The 22,759-nt window shown below is 37.3% G+C and overlaps 1 long non-coding RNA gene across 1 annotated transcript in view; it reads right to left on the reverse strand.

The window, feature by feature from the left end:
• Positions 1-301: 301 nt before the first annotated feature.
• Positions 302-22,759, reverse strand: part of LOC140683938 (uncharacterized) — a 45,272-nt gene continuing 22,814 nt past the window's right edge. Inside the window, exons 2-3 of the long non-coding RNA XR_012055608.1 lie at positions 14,392-14,438; positions 302-435 (exon numbers count right to left, since the gene is read on the reverse strand). This is a non-coding gene — a long non-coding RNA (uncharacterized lncRNA). The remainder of the gene's footprint in view (positions 436-14,391; positions 14,439-22,759) is intronic.

Below are 22,759 nucleotides of genomic sequence, written 5' to 3' on the forward strand. Positions count from 1 at the left end.
TTCTTTTCTAAATTTTTCTGCTGATCATCATTCTTTATAATAGTCTGCAGAGCAAAAGGCATGTACATAGCATGTCTTAGAGAAATGCAGAAGGAGAGGAGGAAAGATTGCTTTAATAACTTTAAAAAATATACTTATGAAGAAAATAGTGCCAGAGAACATATGGCTTCTGGTGGTACTGTTAACCTGTGGCATTCCTACAAAACCCTGCACAACTCCAGTTCATCTCCTGGAGCCATCTCTATTAGGCTCTGTACTGTCCCTGCAAGGCCTGCATGGATATAGAGATCATGCTGTGAAATGTGTTGGACAAAATCAGATTTTATTAGGATGTAAAGCAATCCAAGCAGTACTCCCAGAAGACTTTGTAATTCTGGGATGTGTCATAGTGTCTTAACAAGATGAGAAAGGAAGTTCTGCTGCTTACTTTTCTTCCTGGAAAACAAGCAAAATTGAGAGATTAGATGCTTCCAGTTTCCAAATCATGGTTTTATGCTTTATCATTCAATAACAGAATTTTCTTTTAATACTTCTTCAAAGACTATTTACATGGATACAATATTTGCTATGTTAACAAAGCCATACCCCCTTTCCCCAATGCCCAAGGTAGCTGTAAAGATACTGTCAGAGTATATATTTCAATTACTCCTAAGGGGGGCAATAACAGCAACAGACATAACAAGAAATTATTGTACTTCTTAATATTTTATCTGTGTATCCAAGAAATGGACATGTCAATTAAACCTCATCATTTTCTCTCTGTCCATGAATATTTCAGCATAACTCACTGTAAACAAATAGTGGTTATATCACTCAGGTTGAAGTATTATTATATCATTGTAGACACAACACTAGGCTTCATAGAGAGCATATTTAATATCAAAACCCACCTATCTGTGTTTGATCTAAAAAAAAAAAATATTTACACTTAAACTATTCCCAACTTTTTACTCAGCTATTTATTTCATGCAATGTGTGATGCTTTTCACTACGGATATTGTGTGTATAGGCTATAGTCCTATTTTTTCTTTTATTTTTAATTGGCTAAATCTAAGATGTTTTAGTACAGGAGGAAGGATCTTGAAACAGCAATTTTGCAGAGGTACTTGTTTGGAAAGGTATGATCCATAAAACAGCAAGAAATATACTTTGCTAAATTACTGCTCTTGAATAGCTCACCAACTGAGCACTGAAAATGTCATGGGCTAAATTAATAGGGATCAAGACAATATACAGAACGGACTGAATTTTCAGTTTTCACACGGGATTGAAAATAAATGAAGGCGATAAGGTCCAAAGTTTTAAAAAAAAAAAAAATTGGAAATCTCCTATTGTAAACAGTATCTGTGGAGACCACACTAAACATTTTGTTCTGTTCCCAAGGACTGTGCTGAGTCCCTAGCACACAACTCTGGCATTTCAGAGAATCTGCTCTGCTCTTTCCAATGGATCCAAAAGGGTTGCCCCTTACTTTCATCCCACAAGAAAAAGGAACACAGCTGAAATCCTCCCACAAAATGGTGTTCTGCTAATACAAATACGTAACTCATATATTATTAAAAATCATTAATAGATTTGCTAGTAAACTTGTATAATACCATATGAGCATTAGGCTGCATCTGCATGAAAAACTATAGGTCAATTTGCCAAATATAAAGTCATGAATTCCTATTTTCTGTACACATTTATTACAGTACATGTTTAGCAGAAAAAATAAATCAGCATTTAGTATTAAGTATTTTTTTAATATTGAAAATGGTCTTACTAGTTAGTGGCTATCCAATCTTTCACAGTACTATGTACATACCTACCTACATGTACACTAAAACCAGTTGTAAGACGTGAGTTTGGTTAGTGGAAATCCTAGTAATATTTCAGATTCACCTTCCCACCCTTGGTTTGAGTTATGTGCTATTATCCTCCATGCAGTTGTTCCAGAATTACCTTTGCCACTGTAGGGTACATGACATTGATCTTTCCTACTCAGTTGTCGAAGCTGGCTCAGCTGGACAAAACGTCAGCACTGGCTTTGTAAATCTTTATTATAAAAACCTATGCTACCTTGAAAGAACACCAAACAGCCTGGCTATAAGGCAGAGGTTCAGCAAGAGCCAGATAATGCTCGGCAGGCTGGGAGTTCCCAAAATATTGGCATATGTCCTTGCAGATATGCCTGTTGGAGTTAATGATGCCAGAGAAATTCACACAGTAGATGAGAAAGGTCACATAAATTTGGGGGCACTAAAAAGAGGAAAAGTTACCATTTTAGCATACCACTTTTGCCTTGCAGAGCTCTAGGGAATAGGAACGGGGCAATTCTACAGGCACAGAGAAACATTTTATCATGAGTGAAGAATAAGGACACTATTCCAGAATGACAGAGGATAGGAGGGTGTGTGTCTTAATCTTAAAGATCAGAAATGGTCTTTGAGAACCTGAAGTGAGAATCTAAACCTGTGTTGGATAAGTTTAGCAGCTAGAATGACATGATGGATGTGTAAGACCTGGAAAGGTATTATGCACACTTAGGGTCTATCAACACTGAAAAGAAAGCTTTGAAATTACTCTATTAGTTCCCTACTTGAAAAGATCACCAAGATGAAGGACCATGTCAGGGATGGTGTCAAAGTTTAATAGCAGGACCTTAATGGCATCAAATCTGCTATTAAGCACAGCTGCAGGAGCAGCTTCACACAGGAGAATTTAAAGTTTCTAATTTGCAAAAGCTCTTAAAGCTATTTTACTTCTAACTTGATTAGCACCCATTATCCTATTCATTAAACCTGCAATTCATGTCCTAAATATAATGTGTTAAGTCTTGGGTGCAATTTAGGTCTACATTCTCATGGCAATTAGACAGCAATGGCAAAGGTACAAACTGGGGACCGCATGTTATTTATTAATTCAGAGTCAGCAATTCTCTTTATAGCCCAGTGGTAGCAAGAAGACCAAGTATTTCATTTGGTAGACTTACTTGTTGAGGGAGTGGTACGAAATAGAGACATAAGAGCCTCCTTGTCAACAAGTAACAGGTATTTTATAAAATTAGTCATAAGAATGGCAAATATAAAAGAGAACTGTAAAAATACATACATCAACAATAGCACTCCATTTTGAAACTTCCAAGTGGCTTTAGGTGTAAAAATAAGGTCTAGTGTTGTGAGCACTGTCAACTTTTCAGTATAGCCTAGAGCTCAAAACATTAATTCTTTGTGAATTAACAATGTCACTTTCTTTCCAAGAGAGGTGTGGGTGGACTTTCAATGACTTGGAAAGTGAGAACAGTCAGTGTGCATGGTGTGCAGCATTTGATCTATTTCTAAACTGTTAAAAATACTCTTTCTTTTCCATGGATATTGCAAAATTTCTAAGTAGGTCTTTTCCTCAAAGGAACTGCAAGATCAGAACAAGGAGAGCACAGACCATTCTAGAAATTGTACACTCTTGGCTATGCATTTGGGCACAATGTGAATAAATTAAAAGTAGAAATGTCATTTTGAAAGAGAAAATATAAATTTATGCCACCTTTAAAGACAGAATCAATTTTGGAACACTGATTTTTTCTATATTATTTTTATGCAAGTCCTTCTACTTGGTTGACCTTAGTCTATATCTTATAAGACCACTAATCTTTCAAAAATGTAATACCTACTTACTATGAGAATTCTTGTAAGACGTACTTAAACAAACTTGTTCTACTTTTGAACAAAGGATTGGAAACCAATTACAGTATACAGATTCTTAGTTCTAAAATAAATCTAACATCAGCTCAGGCAGGTATCTTGCTGTCCGTATGGTTTATTCGAAAGATATAAACTGTCAGATTTGATATTGTAGTTTCTCACATGTTTCTATTTTATAATAAAACCAATGGTCAAAACTTCAGCTGATTGTTAGTGCAGGCCCTGATGGCAGTATCTGGAATATTTGGTTGCACTTGACAACTCCAGTGAGATAGGTTTGCCCAAGGAATGTTGAACTAACAGAAACACTGGATAAATTTAAGTAATAAGTAGTTTTTGCTATAAACATATCAAATTAATAAGTAACCACTAAAGAAATTAGGAAAAGTCCACAAACTAAAGGCCAAGATTGAATTCTGATTAATCCAAAGAAAAATTTGGGTTTAACTCTTTAGAAACTGAAAAGAAATTATAAAGGGGCTAGAAAAAACAAACAAGAAAACTAGTAAATACTGCCTTACTAATGGGTGTTAGATCTGCCTCTCCATAGTCTCTGCCCCACTGTAAGTCTCAAAGTGCAGATTGAGACTTTGATATCTCACTGATTGCAGTATATAATGCAGTCCAATAGACTGATTTCTGGGAGAGGGCAAAGAGTAGGACTCCTGCAGCACCAATTTATACTAACTTTACACCTGATCTATTTGCCTGCAAGTAACAGTAATCCAGTAAATGGCCTCTGCTGAGTCAGCTTATAGAAGTGATGAGAGTAGTTTGTCCTCCAAGGATTCATCATGAACATGGAGCAACATGATCAGTCTGAAGTAGTGAGAGTTTATCTTACTGACTTGTCTTTCCTTATTTCTCTTCTGAACAGAAAAATATTATAAAAATAAAAAAAATTATTGCTCACCCATTTGATGATATCTCATAAATTAGGGCAAGAAATCAAAAGCACAAAAAGGTTTATTATTATGAAATATGGTCCAATAGAACACATTATCATTCTTACCATGGGTTTGGTATGCTCATTGTAATGGCTCATCAAAATATATTGCCTTCTCTTTTACACTCTTATTATTTATAAATAAATATGTTTATCATCTGCTGAAATAAATTTTCTTATATTACTCTTTGAAGTAAGGTAATTTTACCATTATTTCAAATCTCAGAGCCCAAAAAGATCACCTGAAAACACTATTAATGTGTTGGATCTTATTATTCAGATTTTCTCAGTGCCATTACAGATAGATTGCAAAAATTGATGTTGAGAATTTTGAATTTATTTTCATAAGATAGACTTGTCAGGCTTAAATTCTCCTTTGCTGTCATTATACTAACCTAATTGTACACAACCACTCAGGGTAGGGTTATTTTGTATTTTCTCTTTCTGGAATTGCAGCCTCAGTTCAGGTAATTTACTTCACCATTTATGTAAACAGCTTATCTTTGTAACAATATCAGAAAATCACATCAAAAAGAGTAAAAATGTGAATATACACCACGGTCTGCTGTGTACTGCTTCCAAAGAAAATTGTATCTCCTCTAATTCTTCAGCTAAGCAATGTATGTACTGTTAAAAAGATAAACTTTGGGAGCAGAGTATGCCTGTGTTTTGTGTGGGTTACATTTTTGTGTGGGGATAAAACTACAAATGAAAATCTTGCAAACAAGTACCTTTCAAATAATTCACATTCAAACAAAACTATCATCTTTGCGAAATCTATTCTTTTTATTCCTTCCTGCCATTCTATGGTTCATGAATAGACCTTCAAAACTGCCAGTTGTCCTTCACATAATTTATAGGTGCTAAGAACTGTGCAGGAATTTAGAGATAATTCTATGCACTGTGCCTTTACTATAAGACCATATTTCCTGTTACACATTTTTTTTTAAATCCTAATTCAAAATTTTGCTTATCTAAGCCCTTTTCTAACAGATTTAAATAAAAGAGAATATGCCACACACACATACACACACCACACACACACATATATATATATATATATATACATATATGTGTGTGTGTGTGTGTGTGTGTGTGTGTGTGTGTATCACATCTACAGGCACAATAATGGATTGATACATGGGTTTTCCTCTCTGCTATCAAAACGTTCCCAGCTAGCCAGGAATGCACATTTGTTTTTCAAAACAACCATAACAGGACATGATGGGTAGAGACTGTATAAGAAAGGGAACTAATGCATTTCCAGTCTCCAGGACTGCTTTCTAAGAGTCCTACATTTGTCTACAAACCTCTGACCTATCCTCCAAGAGCTGTGATTTCTCCTTAAGCTGAATTAGCCCTTCATTGAGTAGTGTAATTCCAGTGATAGTTTGCCTGTGTGCACAAATAGCTTCCAGTCCATACATTTAAAACCAAAAGGTCATTATGTTCAAAAGGTCCAATAACTTGACATTTCACTGACATATTGTCATGGTTTGACACGGGAAGAGAATTTTTTTTTTGGAAGGAAGAGGTCACAGTCAGGGGTCAGGTTTGGATATTGACACTTGGGGTGACCAATTGAAGGTGGACACGCCTCTGAGAACACAGAGGGGTAAAAAGCGGAATTCCCAGGAGGACTCGTTCTTCTTTTGTTCCGGTCATCGCCAAGTACAGACCTCCCCCCCCAGCACGGGCTGGGTGGGGGAGGGGAGCCATGCAGCCTGCAGAGGTAGGCCAGGGGATGAAGGATCGGAACCGAGCTGGGCCATCTCCTGCGGATGGAAGGGTGGAGAACATCTGGGATGTCTTTGTTTCCCCTCCCCCAAGCTAGAGGGAAAAGAGATAGAGAGCCTGCAGACACCTGGGAGTTTGCCGGCAGAGGAGGAGAAGGAGAAGTGGGGGGAAGATGCCCAGCATGGGAGACTGGAGACGGAGTCCTGGGCTGAGATTTCAGCCGTCCGGGGAGTCCGGGAATTTAAACCCTTTCCTGTGAAATGAAGGCTTTATGAAATATTACTCCTCCTCAATTTGAAGGAAAGAGAGACAGCCTGGGACCTCAGATGTTCAGAGAAGAAGCTTGGGGGGAGATGATGGAGTGGCTTTTGGCTGGACTCTGCTTGTTTACCATAGACTGAACCACTCCTTCTTTCAAGAGAGACTGTATTTTAGGGGGATGCACTGGTGAGCCAAGAGACCTTCTTCAGCAACTACCAGTTTTGGAGTGGACAGAGAGAGCGGAGGAGAGTGTGAGGATGCCCTCCGTCTTCAGAGAAGACGAGAAGGCGATCTCTTCCTTGAATCCTCGGCCCCAGGGGAAAATGGGGGGGACTCTAGTCCCAAAGTGCAATACTGGACTGTTGTTCCTGGTGGTCCTTGGCAGAGCATCCTTAAAGGGGCCCTATAAGCAGTCTCTGTCCATGCACGGTGGTGAGAGCACTGTGACATGGAGAGGAGAGCGTCACACTGGCCGGTGTGTCTGGGCAGTGCCACGTGTGACATGGAAACACAAGAGGTGGCAGCTGTGTTTCCTGGGGGTCTGTGGTGCAAGGGGGACTCCTCTCTTCCCCGATGGATTCAGTATTGATTATATTGAAGGGTGAAAACTGGATTAAGGATCTAAATGGGTCTCGCTGTGGTTTGTTGGAGTTGGGTGGTGGGAGGAGGAATGTTTTGGAAGGTTTTAATTTTGAAGTTTGTGGGTTTTTTTCTTTTTCTTCCCCTTTATATTATTAGTAGTAATGTAATAAAGTCTTTCCTTTGTTATTAAGTTTGGCCTAGTTTGCTCTGTTCTCGATCGCATTTCACAGCATTTGATTGGTAGGTTGCATTTTCATGGGGTGCTGGAATTGTGCCAGCATCAAACCATGACACATATCCATGGAAATAAGCCAAAGACTAAGACATCCTATCCATGGTTGCCCCTACTTTTCCTCTTTGCATCTAAGTAGTAGGATAAAGAGTGTTGAAGTCATTCCTCTCCTCCCCTTGGCCAGTGGAATTTTAATTATAAAATGTAAAGGTAATATGAAAGATAATATGTTTACATGCTTGTGCATGTAAAGTAAATATCTGATAAATTTAAGAAGATGATTGTGTTAGTAATTTACCTAGGATTATGGAAGTGGCTGTCACCAAACCTGTTTGGTACCCTGACCAGATGTTCTACAAAACAGTGTTAAGCAGGCATGATAAAATAGGCTGGAATCTCAAGAGAAAATAATATATTCAGGTTTTCTTTAACTGAGATGGCTGTTCTCAGTATTATTGATAATAATCTATCAAATTTCAGAAAAACAACTCTGATATTAACCTAGCAGTATAAAAACCATTCAGCATGAGCTTCTGCAGTCTCAATCTAATCTGAGAGCACACCAGAACACATGAATCTTCTTTGAAATTCTAAGCCCATTCAGTTATGCTGGAGATGGAAGAACATGGGGACAAATGTTTCCAGACACTTGGGGAACAGTTTTGCAAATTCACTTTCCAAAGTATTTGTGAGTACTCTGCTTCAGGGACCTGTGATCACAGCATAGACAACTTAATGAGAATCCGTAGCTGTACATGCAAATAACTTTGACCACAAAACTCACCCTAAGCTTTTAGATAAGACTGAAGAAAGCTGATTAACTGGCAAGCTAGTTTAATTCTTGACCACTACAGTAATATATAGGGATTTTTATAAAATTGATTTTTCTACCATTCTGTGTGTTAAATCCCATTCTCTTGGAAAATTAATATTTGTAAAGGGATTGTTCAAGGACACAGCAAGACTGAACTAATTGATGGGCATGTCCTTTCTGAGTAACGGTAGAGAGAAAGATAGAGGAGCTGTATTTAAATCATACTTATTCCTCAATAAAACCTGCTCCTTGAACAATGCAAGAAGTAACAGAATCCCACTCCTATGTCCGATATTACTATGTTTACACTAAAGAAAAAAAAAAAGTGTGTGTTTAAATCCCCAAAGTATTTACACTTTTTTTTTACTGCATGCAGTTTAGGAACTTCAGGCAAAGAGATTTGATTTTGAGAACCTCAATTATCCATCTATGCTGAAAGCATCAATCTGAGCCGCCAGACTAAACCCTAACCTTGTGTCCTAACTCTGAAATGTAGGAACAGTAGAAGGTTTCCTAAAATAGTATTAGAAACAGAAGATTCACTGAGATTCTTACATATTTTCCATCTTCCCTCCATTGTGGCAATCACACTTCAGGTACTTTTCAAGCCATCCTCCCTGCTGACACTTCTATTTATTCTCTTTTTTATAATTTTGACCCATATGAACTGGAAAACTACTTAACAGAAGGCTTTCATTTCTACATTTTATTAAAAAGTGCTGTTTTACCTTTTAAACCATCTAATTTTTGCCAACTCCAAGATCCTATGCTAGGAGGAGATAAATTCCCTACAGATTTTCTTCACATGGTATAAAATTATGTAAACCTTCATTGTACTCCTTCTGCATGCATCCCCTTTGAAAGCTGCATGTCTTAGTCAGTTCAGCTTTCCTGACATGGAAATTTTTCTGTTTCTGACCCCCCTTCTTAAAAACCTGTGTACCACCCAGTCCTTCTGCATCTTTTTTTGAGAAACAATGTCCTACAATTCATCCAGCATTTAAGCTGCAAAAGCATTATGAATTCACAGCATCATACTGATACCCTGTTTTGTATCCTGTTCTTTCCAGATAATTTCCATGTGCTTTTTGGATGGCTGGTTCATGCCAAGCTGATATCCTCAGACAGCCATCCACAAAGACTCTAAGGTCTTGTTCAACCCAACCTCCTGGGCATTTGCCATTTTTAAATTTCAGCTGAAATTTCTCATTCATTCTATTCAGCTTTTTTGCAAAAGCTTTTTTCTATTGAGACTGTTTTGCAACTGCTAGTACCCTGAATAACTTTCTGTTATCCAGAAATTATGTAATCTTACCTGAAATTATGCAATCTATTGATATCAAAATTATTGCATGATGCAGACCTCACCTTAGATCTGTGCCATTCCACAGGTAAAACCCCTCCATTGTGAAAACTGGACATTCAATCTTTGTCTTTCTTTCTGGTAGCCAGAGAGAAATCAAACTCTGTTATTTCTTGACAGTTTTAGTTTCTTTGAAAGTTGCTTTTATAGTCTTTGCCAAAACTCTTTGGAAGGACTTATCAAATGGATCACGCTCAATCACATGCTTATATGCCTAGTGGCTCCATTGCCTTTCTTCTTTCAATAGTTCAAGTTAGGATTGTTAATTGCCCCTTCCACATGACAAAATGAGTTCCTGGCAGCCTGTACAAGCAGTTTTTGCAGTCAGTCATATTTTAACATTCTGAAAGTATACTTGTACTTGCTTTTGATCCAAAGGAAGCACTGGAGACAATGGATATTTCAATCTTACATGCACGTGTCTCTGCTACTTGTACCCAAATGCCATCTTTAAAGCGGAATCAACAGGCATATGAGTTTTACTTCATTAGAGACTTTTGAACTCAACTTTTGCATTTGAATGCTTGCATATTTACATATGTCCTTTTTGATGTTTAAGAAAAGAAGCAGTGGCTGCCCACCAGTACCCTGTCTTTTAGAGCAAGAAACAAGTCTGGCATATAATGTCTGCAAAAAAAAAAAAAAGTAATGATAGAAAATTTTAAAATTAAACACTTTTGTATTTTCTGTATGTAGATGTTAATGTCTTAATACATCTATTTGAATTAAATTGTGTTAAGCAAACAAAAAATTGTTATCCAGTCTGAAAATTGCACAGCTGGTGACATGGTGAAGCATTTCAAAGTATCATTATTACAGAGGAAAGTGATATAAAGATGGGAAATGCATAATATAGAGCAAGAGAGGATAGTAAATATTGGCTGCTTTGAAGTTAAAAATTCCTGAAGTCCTGAGCTAATGGAAGAAAGCAACCCGTTGAATATCTGCACCAATGGACCCTTTCTATTCACAGACCATATCACAGTCACCTACAGCAGAGATTTTAGGCCACTGTTCAACAGTGTCTATTGATTTTCCACAGTTAATGAAATTGGAAAGAAAGAATTATTAACTCTTTCCATTTCTTCCTTTTTAATAGAGATGGCTCATCATTTGCACTTGGCATTTAGTAGGTATGTGATATTGGCATTCTGTTTAATAAGAGTGTATATGAGATACAACCTTAGCTCCTGACAATGCATACTAACACACAGGCTTGTCAAGACTAGAATATATGACCCTTCAATCCAGAGAATAAAATTTATGATACAATACAAAAAATGTTGATTGAATATGCAGAACTGTGAGCACCATCTGTTTGCCTTGTTTGCCTAACCTCATGGGTTTGTCACTACAGCTGCTAATTGCATAATGGTATTTTCATGACAGACCACTTCTGCTTCAGAATTCATAAGGGCATACTCCAGTTTATATCTGCCTAATCTTCAGAATTACAACTGACTTAAACTTTTTCTATATTGTTTTTTGTAGTGTTTCCAGAACTGTTCTTTTTTTTTTTTTTTTTGACAATTAGTACCTGCTCAAAAATAGTTTTTAATTGAAAATCTGTGGATAGTTTAATTAAAATATGTTCTGTCATGCATGCCAGAAGCACTACAGGCTTAAAGTAAAAACTATTGTAAGTAGAGACTTGGTTCTCATTCACACAAATATAAGTTAATCAAGTAAGTTGAAACAAACAGAAGAGACTCATGTAATTTTCTTTTGTAAGTTGCTTTCTTATTCCTCCTAATTTTTGGCATGCCTTACCATTGTTGGTGTTTGCAGGATGTAAATTGAACCATGCAAATTTTTTCAACTTGCAAATGCCTACATGCAGATGTTTACTCCCTGAACAGCAGGCTGCCATGACAAAAAGGAAGTGACAATTTGAACTGACCATAATTTTCCCATATTAACCATATAAATGTATCATTTTAAAATGAGAGAAAGACTCCAACACTCCCATGAAGGAATTTCAGACACCAGATTAAAAGAATTACCAAAAAAAAAAATTAAAGAGACACTAGTAAAAAGCCATTGACATCCTCCTGTGAATAGATTCATATAACTAGGGTATACATTTGCTTTCTAAAAAGTACACAGGCAATGATCTAAGCTGCAAGGAGCAAATAGGAGAATAGGATTCTTTGTCATTAATAAAGGATAAATTCAACCTCTGTTCACATGGATAACAGGAAGCAGAGCCTCAGCTCAGCATTCTTTTCCATTATAAGCATAATTTACTATTCTATCTATTTCTATTGTGTCAAAGTATGGAGCTAAGAAACAGCACTGCCTTTGCATACAGAAAAGCTCCTGGGTGTATTAGTTGTTCCTCTAGATCAAATGCTGCATATCACAGCACTCGAACTCTTTATTATGCTAAAAAAAATTGCGTTGCCTACATCAGGCAGGAATTACTCAGTTTTTAACTTGTTTCAAATTAATATTCATTTACTCCACCAGAGATCTAAAACCAGGAAAAAAATAATATTCGCTTTCTTTCTAAAACTTAGTCATTTACAAGTGAGTAATACACTGACCAGTCTGAAGATGTTCTTCATTTTTTTTAATAAATACATGACCTTGTTTGGTTGCCTTTGGAGTAATCCAGGAAAAAAATGACACTCTATCAGATATGATAACTCAACCGATTTCTCCAGTAAACAATTGCTTTTATTCAATGCACATCATCTTTTGCTTTGAATGAGAGTTCTTTGATTTGCAGAAGCCCAGATCACAAACGGTCTGTTACACCTGCACATGTTCCGACCATTTTGCTCTCTTGTGCAATGATGCCACTGCTAAAGCAAATGCTAGAACAGGATATGCTACAGCTGAAACAATCAGCTAATCCAAATTATCCGGAGTCTCTCCTATCGGGCTTCCATAACTGACTGACACAGGCATCCAACATAGGCATTGGATATGTGTAGGGATGTCTGTTTTGAATTGAATACTTTTTTTCACTGTAAGGAATTATTAGGATTTTTACTACATGTTTGAGGCACTATTGCCACAGTAGTCTTTAGTTTCCAGGTTTGTATTTCTAATAGGCATTTATGCGGAAAAAAATTTCAGAGTAGTTCAATAGGAACTTAGGCAGCAGGAAGCTTAGTCATTTAGGACTTGGACACTTTTGAATCTACCATGTCCATCTGAATGGGTGTCTGCAGGAGTTTTACATCACACTGACTTCAGTGGCTCTAGCCCACAGCCTCCCAGTTAGTTCTTTTGAAAGCTCCCTACATGCTTCTAGATGGAAAATAAAAATAAAGAGTAACCACAAATATCAAATAAAATATTGTGATAAATCAAACTTAAATTTGTTCATCTTTTTTAAACATAGATGAGGTTGCTGATATTGCTCACTAATCCAAGACCAGAGGAATTGAAGCCTGAATATTTTATAAAATAACAAAAGTTTTAAAACTTAACTAAGTTACTTTAGACTTTATTAGCATGAGCTGGAATATTTTCCTTTTAATTATCACTTTCGGAGAGTTTTCACCAGAGACCAGAGCACTCAAAAGAAGGTTATCAAGCTATGTACTAGAAGTGAAGCATCTGCACAAGTCCAGGAGCATATGTTGTGCCTGAACTTGATGACAGAAAAATTCTGCAAGTAACAAATATTCTTGTTTTGAGCTAAATATACTCATATAAAAAGACCTGATGTTCTGATGGTGATGTGTGTGTGGAGTAAGGAAGAGAATTCCAGGAGAAGGATTGCCTTTTGCCTCACAATGCAGAGCACTAAGCCCAGAAGTTTTTTCCACAGATATTTATTCTAGGCTCAGTTATTATCTGTACAGAAATAAATTCTAAATTCAGCTATTTTAAAGAGTGTAAGAAAAAATAGTTTTAGTTGGGGGGGGGGGAAGCATTAGATAATATTGTGTTCTTGACAATTCACAGAATCATTTGAGTTGGAAGGGATCTCTGGAGAACATCTGGTTCAACCTCCCCTGCTACAGCAGGGTCCCTTAAAGCGGGTGACACAAGAATGCATCTAGGTGGGTTTTGAATTTCTCCAGAGTGGGAGACTCCACAACCTCCCTGGGCAGCCTGTTCCAGTGTTCTGCCATCCTCAATGTAAAATTCTTCCTCATGCTGAGGTGAAAATACTTGTCTTTTAGTTTATGGCCATTTCTTTTAATCCTGAAAATAGAGAAAAAAAGTTTGGACAGACCAGAAAAACAACAATTTTTTAAAAACGGATTGTAATTAAGGAAGGGTAATTTTTATTTCTTCCTTTTTATCTCTGATTTTTGGAAAACAAGACAATGTTGCTTCTTGCTCATCTGCCATCTAAACGACAGAACAAATGCATGTAGTTTCAAAACATCTGACTCTCTTTCCCATCAATGCAGACCAGAAACATTCATTGTTAAAATTAAATGTAATAAGAAGATATTAAAATTTAAGATGCATCAAAAAGAAAACTATCACAGACCACCTAGAAAATAAGCATGGGAAGTATCAATGAAGAGCATTTACTGAAACATTTCAATATCATGACCTTCTCTTAGAAAGCTACCAGTTTCCCAGGACAGAAGTTTTCATAGGAAAATTCTAATGTTCATTAACCTTTAATTAATTCCCCTGGTTCCAGTAAGGAATTTCTGCTTGACTACCAAAACCAGGATGGCAACAGGAGCATCTTTCTCTAAAAGAAACATTACTTGCTTCTTGGTAAGAGCCTTGGTCAGGATAGCTCACAGGCCCATCCTTACTATTCTCACCTGATACAGAATAAAAACATTTTACCTCATGAGACAACACACCCTCTAATAGGAACAGATACAGCTGCAAGCCTAGAGACAAAGACAGAAAACAGCCTGTCAGGAAGTACAATTCAAACTACATTCAGAAATACAATTAAATACATTCACTGTATTACCCTATTAAACATTTGCATTTAAAAGGAATGTTTTTGTAAAAATCTACTTTCTAAAATCTTTTTTACAGGGGTCTCCCAAAAAATGGGTGAACACCATAATTATAGTAATTATGTAACTATAGTTTGGAAAACTATAATTATATATTTATTATATTAATTATGTATAGATTTAATATATTCATGTATATTAATATATATTATATTCTATATATTCAATATTTATATACTATATTTTGTTATTGATCATATATTAAATTTATATATTTAATATATTTATATATCAATATATAATATATATTTAATATTTATATATGTGATATATTTAATCATTATAGTACATATTTATTATTATATAATTACTTAATTATTGTTTTAGAAAATAGTAATATGGCTTATTTATCAAATTAAATATTTTTCAGAATCAAAGTGAAACATGAATAATGATATTTTGAGCTAAAGGTTCTAGAGAATGAAGAAGATCATAGCAAAGGATGTCAGACAAATTGTCCTCAGTGATTTCATCTCCATTACACAGTCCAGAACACCAGAGTCAAAAGAAGTTCAGTCTGGAACAAATTAGACTCCCTCTTGTTTTCCAGCACTTCAAATTCTGTTCCTCAGGCACACTCTCATCATTGAGGGGAAGGGCAGAGAGGAGTCAAGGAAAAGATTTCCAAGTTTTTCCTCTACGTTTTCCCAGAAAAGCAGCCATTGTTTATGTCAAAATGGTCTCTGATCTCTGCGGAATGGTGAATACCGTGTATGGGTCAAGGAATGTCATAAGTTCTTCACTCACATATCCATGAAATCCCATTGACTTTAGCCAAGGTGATGCATTTGAAGCAAAAGGATTTTTAAAGTCATTCAATAGGCACACATCATATGTTGGTATTTTTGCTATTCCAGGAGGAATATTTTCCCTTTTTAGTGTAGCTGCACAGAATGAAATATGCCTTCCCTGCACTGCTCTGCAGAGGTGCACCACTTGGAGCTTACATAAGCCAAGACCTATTGTACTTTCAACTGTGTGTGCCCTAACAGCCTTTCATGTCTAAGGCTGAAAGAGCAAGGTAGGTATGGTTGTTTGAAAATGAAAGGATGTTCAGTTATTTAAAAATTACAAACCTTGTACTTCTGTTAAAAATTAATTAATTCAATTAGTTTTACAGCACTTCTGTTTGAGGTATGTGTAAAAGTCCTTACTTTTTTCCCCAAAACACCCTATAACACCCTCATTCCTCTATTCTCAAATGCACATGAAAGAACCTTTTCTCTTTCTCTTCTCCCATTGAAAAATGAAAGAAAATATGTGAAAGGATGAAAGATAAAGAACACTGCACCAACTATTTTGTTTCTACATTCATAAAAGTGATTCTTTTATGAGAAATAAGCTTAGAAGTTTTCACCCTTAGAATTGCTACCCATTCTAGTTGCTACCCAGAAGTTATGTCACACAATTTTTTAAGTGACATTGAGGCCTCCTCACAGATGAAAACTTCACCTTGCCATTTCACTATTTATTAGCGTCCAGCATATTATATAATTATTTCACAAATAACTGAACTGTCTGGACCTTTTTGGACCCTTGAAGATAAAGTGGGTTTATCAAGATCCAATATATGAAGTTTGTGTGTAGTAGTTGCCATCTTTTCATAGGATTCTGTAAGTTACAAATATTTCCAGACCATCCAGTTCACTTCAGAAACTCAGTTGGGCAAATAAATATTTCCTTTTGTTCTCATAAGCCTTTTTAGTGTTACATTAAAAAAAAATTTAAAGTTTTAATTAACATAAGCTTTAATACTTAAAGTAGTCAATAATCTAAGAACCTCTGGTGATTATAGCAGTGGTATTATAACACCATATAAAGTATAACTACTAATTCAATCCAAATCATATTCACAAAACTACACAGTCCTCAATATGGAGGATTTACAAAGATTCATTATGTTATGTATAAATCTGTCCACATTCAGAAACATCCCTGCCATTCTGTAATGTACTTGTCAATATTTTCTTATTTGAGGTCTAACAAGTCTATCAGAGGGCAGATATTGCTCATTTGTGTCTTTTCTACTACTTCTTTCTATCATGAATAAAATCGAAAATAAGAAGAAAGAACACCATAAAACAAACAAACAAAGGGCTTGTAACATTCCAGGAATAAGTAAAACCATTGAATAACACTATATTTTATACAACAGGATTCCTTGAGAGTTTGCAACATCAACAAAACATCAGTACTCTTCCAGTCAAATGACTGAATATTCATCCTGGTAACAATTGCATTCTATTACATAGACAGCTGCATATGGTAAGTATTTATAAAAGATAGTCAGCCAGATGTGCGCAAACATTCACAAATAAAAGCTGAATTAATACAGCATCTGTATTTTTTCCAGCATGCAGGGCTTGTTCCAGGCAAAATCTGAGCTTGTATTGTAGGATCCAAGCTAATTTACCATCTACTCACCAATATATTGGTCCTAGATTTCAAAACAGCACTAAGCTGAAACTGCAAATACAACCTAGGATCAGAAGCAGCTTAAAAGCTCCTGAGGTCTGATATCGCAGACAAAAAACACATTTAAGATGAAAATTTGCACTAGCAAAACAGCTAGAACCAGGGCATGGCCTAGCTCACGTGAGTTTTCCTCTTAAGGGGAGGATGTTGGTAATTAGTGCTTGCCTAGGTATTTCAAAATTTCTACCTATGCAAAAATGTTAAAAGAAGTTTGAAGAATATATTTTTAATCAAAGACAGGAAAAATGAGCTTTAGATACCAACAGCCTCAGAAAAAAATCTCTTAGAGACACTAAGCATAGTGCTTTGGCCTATAATGATTTTTTACCAATAGTTTTGTGTAAAAAATTAAACCTTAAATAATTTTTTACTTCATAAATATGCCCTACTATATCATGTCTGCTACAGACTTGAGTGCATCTATCCTTCTTTCTGTTCTTATATTCAGGACTTGTACAAATTTGTATGTGCTATTAAAAATATGACTAAAACATTTCTTGCTCTTACTTGCTGCTCTGCTTTTCATTTGTTCTGTTCTGACTTAAAGGAAATCCATACAATCAATGGATATTACAGGCTGGAAGGAATCACAAAAGGTCTGCAGCTAAACAACTTGCTCGAGGCAGGGACAGCTATGGGATGCTCAAGGCCTTATCTAGTCTGGTCTTAAAAATCTCCAAGAATGGACATGGCACAAACTCTCTGGGCACTTGATCCACTAAAGGAAGATCCTAACTCCATCTTCTTGATAACCTCTCCATGGAGCTGCTGTTATGTAGCCCCATGTGCATCTCCTCACTGAGCAGAGGGTCCCCCTCTTTCCGCCAGTCTTTATTGGGCAAATGTTCTTATCCTCATCTGTTCTAGTGGCCCCTTGCTGAGCTCACTCCCTTTTTACATCCCTTATACTGTAGAGCCCCAAATTGGATACAGTATTTTCTAAGGAGCACCACAAAAAAGGGAATTATCCCTTCCCTTCAGGTGCTGGCCATGGACCTCCTTATGCAGCCCAGGAGGTTTCTGGCTTTCTGTGCAGCCAGAGCAGGTGCAGGCTCACGCTCAGCTCCCTGCACACAAGGACCAGAGTGCTTCTGCGCACAGCAGCTCCCCAGATTGGCAGTTCTCAAGCTGTACCACTGCAAGGGGCTTCTCTTTACCAGACGTCAGACTTTTGCATCTGCCCCTGTTGAATTTTATCAGATTACTGCTGGACTGTTCTTACAGCCTGCCTAGGTCCTTCTGGATGATAGCATTGCCCATGGATATAGCAACTACTGGCCCCAGTTCACTGCTATCTGCAGATTTCATGTGTGCATTACAACACTTCATTCATTAATAGAGGTTCTATACAGATCAGACCAAAGTATAAATCCATTCAGTATTTCACCTCCAGAGAGTGCAACTTATTAACCACCACATTCTGAGTCCCGTGTCGTGGTTTGACATGGAAAAAGAATTTTTCTGGAAGGAAGAGGTCAATTTGGACATTGACCAATTGAAGGTGGACACGCTTCTGAGAACACAGAGGGGTTAAAAGCAGAATTCCCAGGAGAACTCGCTCTCTTTGGTTCCAGCCAGCGGTCAGTGCAGGCTCTCCCCTGCGCAGTAACGAGCTGGGTGGGGGAGGGGAGAAGCCAAGGAGAGAGGGACTGGAACCGGGCTGGCCCCCTGCAGATGGAGAAATCTGGGATGTCTCTGTTCCCCCCCAGAGTCGAGAGAGAGAGGAAGAGAGAGAGAGAGAGAGAGAGAGAGAGGGAGAAGGAGACAGTGGCAGCTTGTCAGCAGTTCACCACGGGGAAAGAGAAGAGCGGGGGGGCCGCAAGGTGCCCAGCTGCTTGTGGGAGCTGGAGCCTGGGCAGCAAGCCATCTTCAGGAGTCGGGACTTTTAACCCTTCCCTGAGAAATGCAAGCTTTGTGAAATTTTTCTCCTCCTTGGTTTGAAAGAGAGGAAGAGAGACAGCTTGGACCCTGGGATGATGGAAGGAGAAATTCTAGGTGGGAGGAGATGATGGAGTGGCTTTTGGCTGGACTTTTTCTTGGTAGCCACAGACTGGACTGATTTTCTCCTCCAAGAGAGACTGTATTTTAGGAGGATGCCGGTGAGCCAAAGAGACCATGCTTCAGCTGGGAAAAGACAGAAGTGGAGCGAACAGAGAAAAGTTAGGGAGGTTTGTGGTGGTGCCCCCCTGTCTTCAGAGAAGAAGAAGAGAAGAAGATCTCTGTTCTTGGATTCTCGGCCCCAGGGGAAAATGGGGGGGACTGTGGTCCCAAAAATGAAAAACTGAACTGTTGTTTTTTCCCTCTTGGCAGGGCATCCTTGAAAGGAAAAATCCTAAAAACAGTCTGTCTATCCATGCATTGGTGGTGAGAGCACTGTGCATGGAAAGGAGAGGGTCACCATTGGCAAACTTTTTTCTCCGGGCAGTGCCATGTGGTGACATGGAAGCACAGGGTGTGGCAGCTGTGTTTCTTGGGGGGTCTGTGGCACAGGAGGGGCTCCTCTCTCCCTCAATGGACTGAGAATCAATTTTCTGGAGGGTGGAAACCTGATTGGGGTCCAGGTTGTGTCTCACTGGTTTGTTGGAGGTGGGTGGTGGGAGGAGGAATGCTTTGGAAGGTTTTCATTTTGATTTTTGTGTGTGTTTTTTTCCTTTCTTTTTCCTTTTATAGTAGTATAGTAGTAGTAGCTTAATAAAGTTTTTTTTTTTTTTTCTTGTTATTAGGCTTGGGCCTGCTTTGCTCTGTTCTCGATTGCATTTCACAGCATTCAATCGAGAGATTGCATTTTCATGGGGGCACTGGCATTGTGCCAGTGTCAAACCATGACATCCAGCCATTCAGAATTTTATCCACCTGATTGACTATATGTCATTCACGCATAAAGACCATAATTTCCTAAAATAAATACAAGAATATTGCAGAAAACAATACCAAAAACCTTGGTGAAGACAAGGTAAATGGCATTCAATTCTTTTCCCTCATTTATGAAGCCAGCCATTTCAACCTAGAGGCAAACAAGACTGGCCAGGCATTGTATACCCTTAGCTTTCATAGTATCATTCCTTATATCCCTATATGGACAAGATTTGTAAATTCCTCATCTGTAGCATCTACCTACCTTCTTTGTAGCTGCTGTTTAGTCACAAAAATATCCTGATAAATCTAATTTGTTTGCTTCAGTAACAGGATGGAATTGTTCTTGAGCCTAAAGGAAATTACATTTAGAGGCTTCCCATATTTTCCTAAATCCTTTGCTCCTCAGAAGTGACTTCCATGGCATTCCACCTGTTAGGTCCCTGATTAAGCTAAAGTCTGTTCCCCTGAAATCCAGGGCAAGTATTCTGCTATCCTTCTACCTCATTCCCCTCAGGATCTCTTACTCCACTATTTCATGCTCTATAGAGCCAAGGTTACCATTGATTAACAGATCCCAAACAAGCTCTTCCTATTAATGAATACTACCTCAAAATGTGCATCAGCTCTGGTTGGTGCAGGGAGTGCCAAGAACAAAGAGATGCCCCTGGAGATGCCCGAAGAACAAAGCAGCATCCCTGGACCCCTACATGCTCCCCACCCAGTGAAACAACCTGCAAACTGCCAAATACCTGCCTGCAGTACATACTCATACAACTTTAGGTTGTGCAGCTGTTTGCCCAGGCAAGACCACTTCACTGAAACACAGGAGAAGGCTGTGCCAGCATTTTGGGAAGAAAGGCTTTGAAGATCGCAAGACCATCCTTAGTAGATGTCACAGTTGATGTCCCAGAAGCACCCATTTGGATTTTCTGCACATAGATTAGCTTGACACTGTAAAACTGCATCCATGTGAAATGAAATCTAAAAGAACAGAAGTATATGAACCTTTATATTTCTTGTGCTTGAACACTGCAGAGTACTTTTTGAGAAGGGATCAAGAGAAATCCAGTAAATGGCCAGTACCTATCTATTTATCCTTCCAAGGTTATAACAATGGATACATCTTCCAGTTCTTTGCCAAATTCAGTTGAGTAATAAAAAGAAGTAATTAAAGGCTATTACCATGATCCTGACTATCTTGTAGCCTGAGCACCTCTTGCTGTCCCGCTGCTGACTCTTGAAAACTACTTCCTCAGGGAAGTACCTTCATAGGCTGTGCTTTTGAGGAGATACACAAGTTTTGTTTCCATTACCTACATACATTTCCCAAAACACACACTTTCCTCTTCCAAACACTTCTCTGTTTTTCTGACTATTATTTCCCTGTGGCTTCAATCAAAGAGAGTAGTCACAAACTCACCACCACATCTCACTAAAGTCCCAAATTGCATGCTGATTTTGCAGATATACACCATAGAGCTCTGTTCTGCACACATTTACATTTGATTTTTTAATTTTTTTTAAGGTTTCCAGCTATCTGCACTCCTGTTCACAAAATACATAAACAACAGATATATAATGTTCAAAAACTTCAAGGATCACAAAAAAAGGACAGGATTTTTCCCCAGGGAGGGAGACAATACTCAGTTTTAAAAGAAGAATAATGTGAAAAATGTAACACATGCTTTGTATTAAGAAATTACATAGGGGTAAATGAAAGTGATTGAAGAATTAAAGACTTGACATTTGAATTTGAATTTCAATTGCTAACTTCTACTGTATACATTACAATTTTAGTTAAATAAAGAAGGCATATGAACCCATGATAATACATGGAAATGGTTTGAGAAGACATGCCAGTTCAATGATTGAAGTCTCATTTCATACTATAGAAGTTATACTTTACACAGCCTAACCGAAATTTAGGTATTTTACAACAGTGGTAAATGGTAGATGAAACTCATGCTGATAAATTCAGTGCTTCGAGATATGATCTCATTTAAAACAAATTTGTTGATTCAACAGAAATTCCAATAGATATTCAGCTAAAAGAATCAATAATTATGAAGTATCACAGCAACCTGTGTTATAAACTGCAGATAAAAATATAAAAAACTATCCTTGGATCAGGAACGGAATGGCAGAATAACCTAATTTGAATCAGTAATAGAAATAATGAATTGAGAAAAACTCCAAAAATCTGCAAGTAACTTCCTATTGAGTTATCCCCAAAGCAGCAAAAAAATCCATTATTGACAATACTTGCTGGGAATAATGTCTCTTGGCTCTACAAAATGCCTAAGAAATTCTTTGTCAGGAAGGACACAGGCCTAATCTCTCTGGGGTTCTGCTGCTGGAGAAAGAGAACCTTAATAGGAACCTTTCTGTCTGAAAAAGAACAGTCTTTATTAGATTCTAAAGGATAAGATTAGGGTCATTCCTGAGAGACTTGTTGTCTGGGGAAAGAAAGTGAACTACTTAAGGCTTCTTTTGTAAGAAAAAGAAAAACTTATTTCCTGAAGACTCCATCTTTCTCAACTTAATAAATACCTTGTACTGCTAAGTACTATACTAGTCTTTCATGCAATTCAGAAATGAAACAAAATATAGTCTGAACAACATATGTTGGGAATTTTTTATATTAAACTTTCAATTATTGCAATCTCATCAAGATCTTTTAGAAATTTTCTGGTTAGCATTACATTTACTCTATGCTCTGATGTCAATGCAAACTACTTATGTAACTCTTATTGCAGTACTTGCTTACACTGTACATTTTTTGTTAAAAATAATAATTAAAGTATCTGAATGTTTTTAAAGCAATTACTGAAATTTTTACTTTATAATATCAAACA

Source organism: Taeniopygia guttata, chromosome 4 (assembly GCF_048771995.1).
Source record: "Taeniopygia guttata chromosome 4, bTaeGut7.mat, whole genome shotgun sequence".
NCBI lineage: Eukaryota > Metazoa > Chordata > Aves > Passeriformes > Estrildidae > Taeniopygia > Taeniopygia guttata.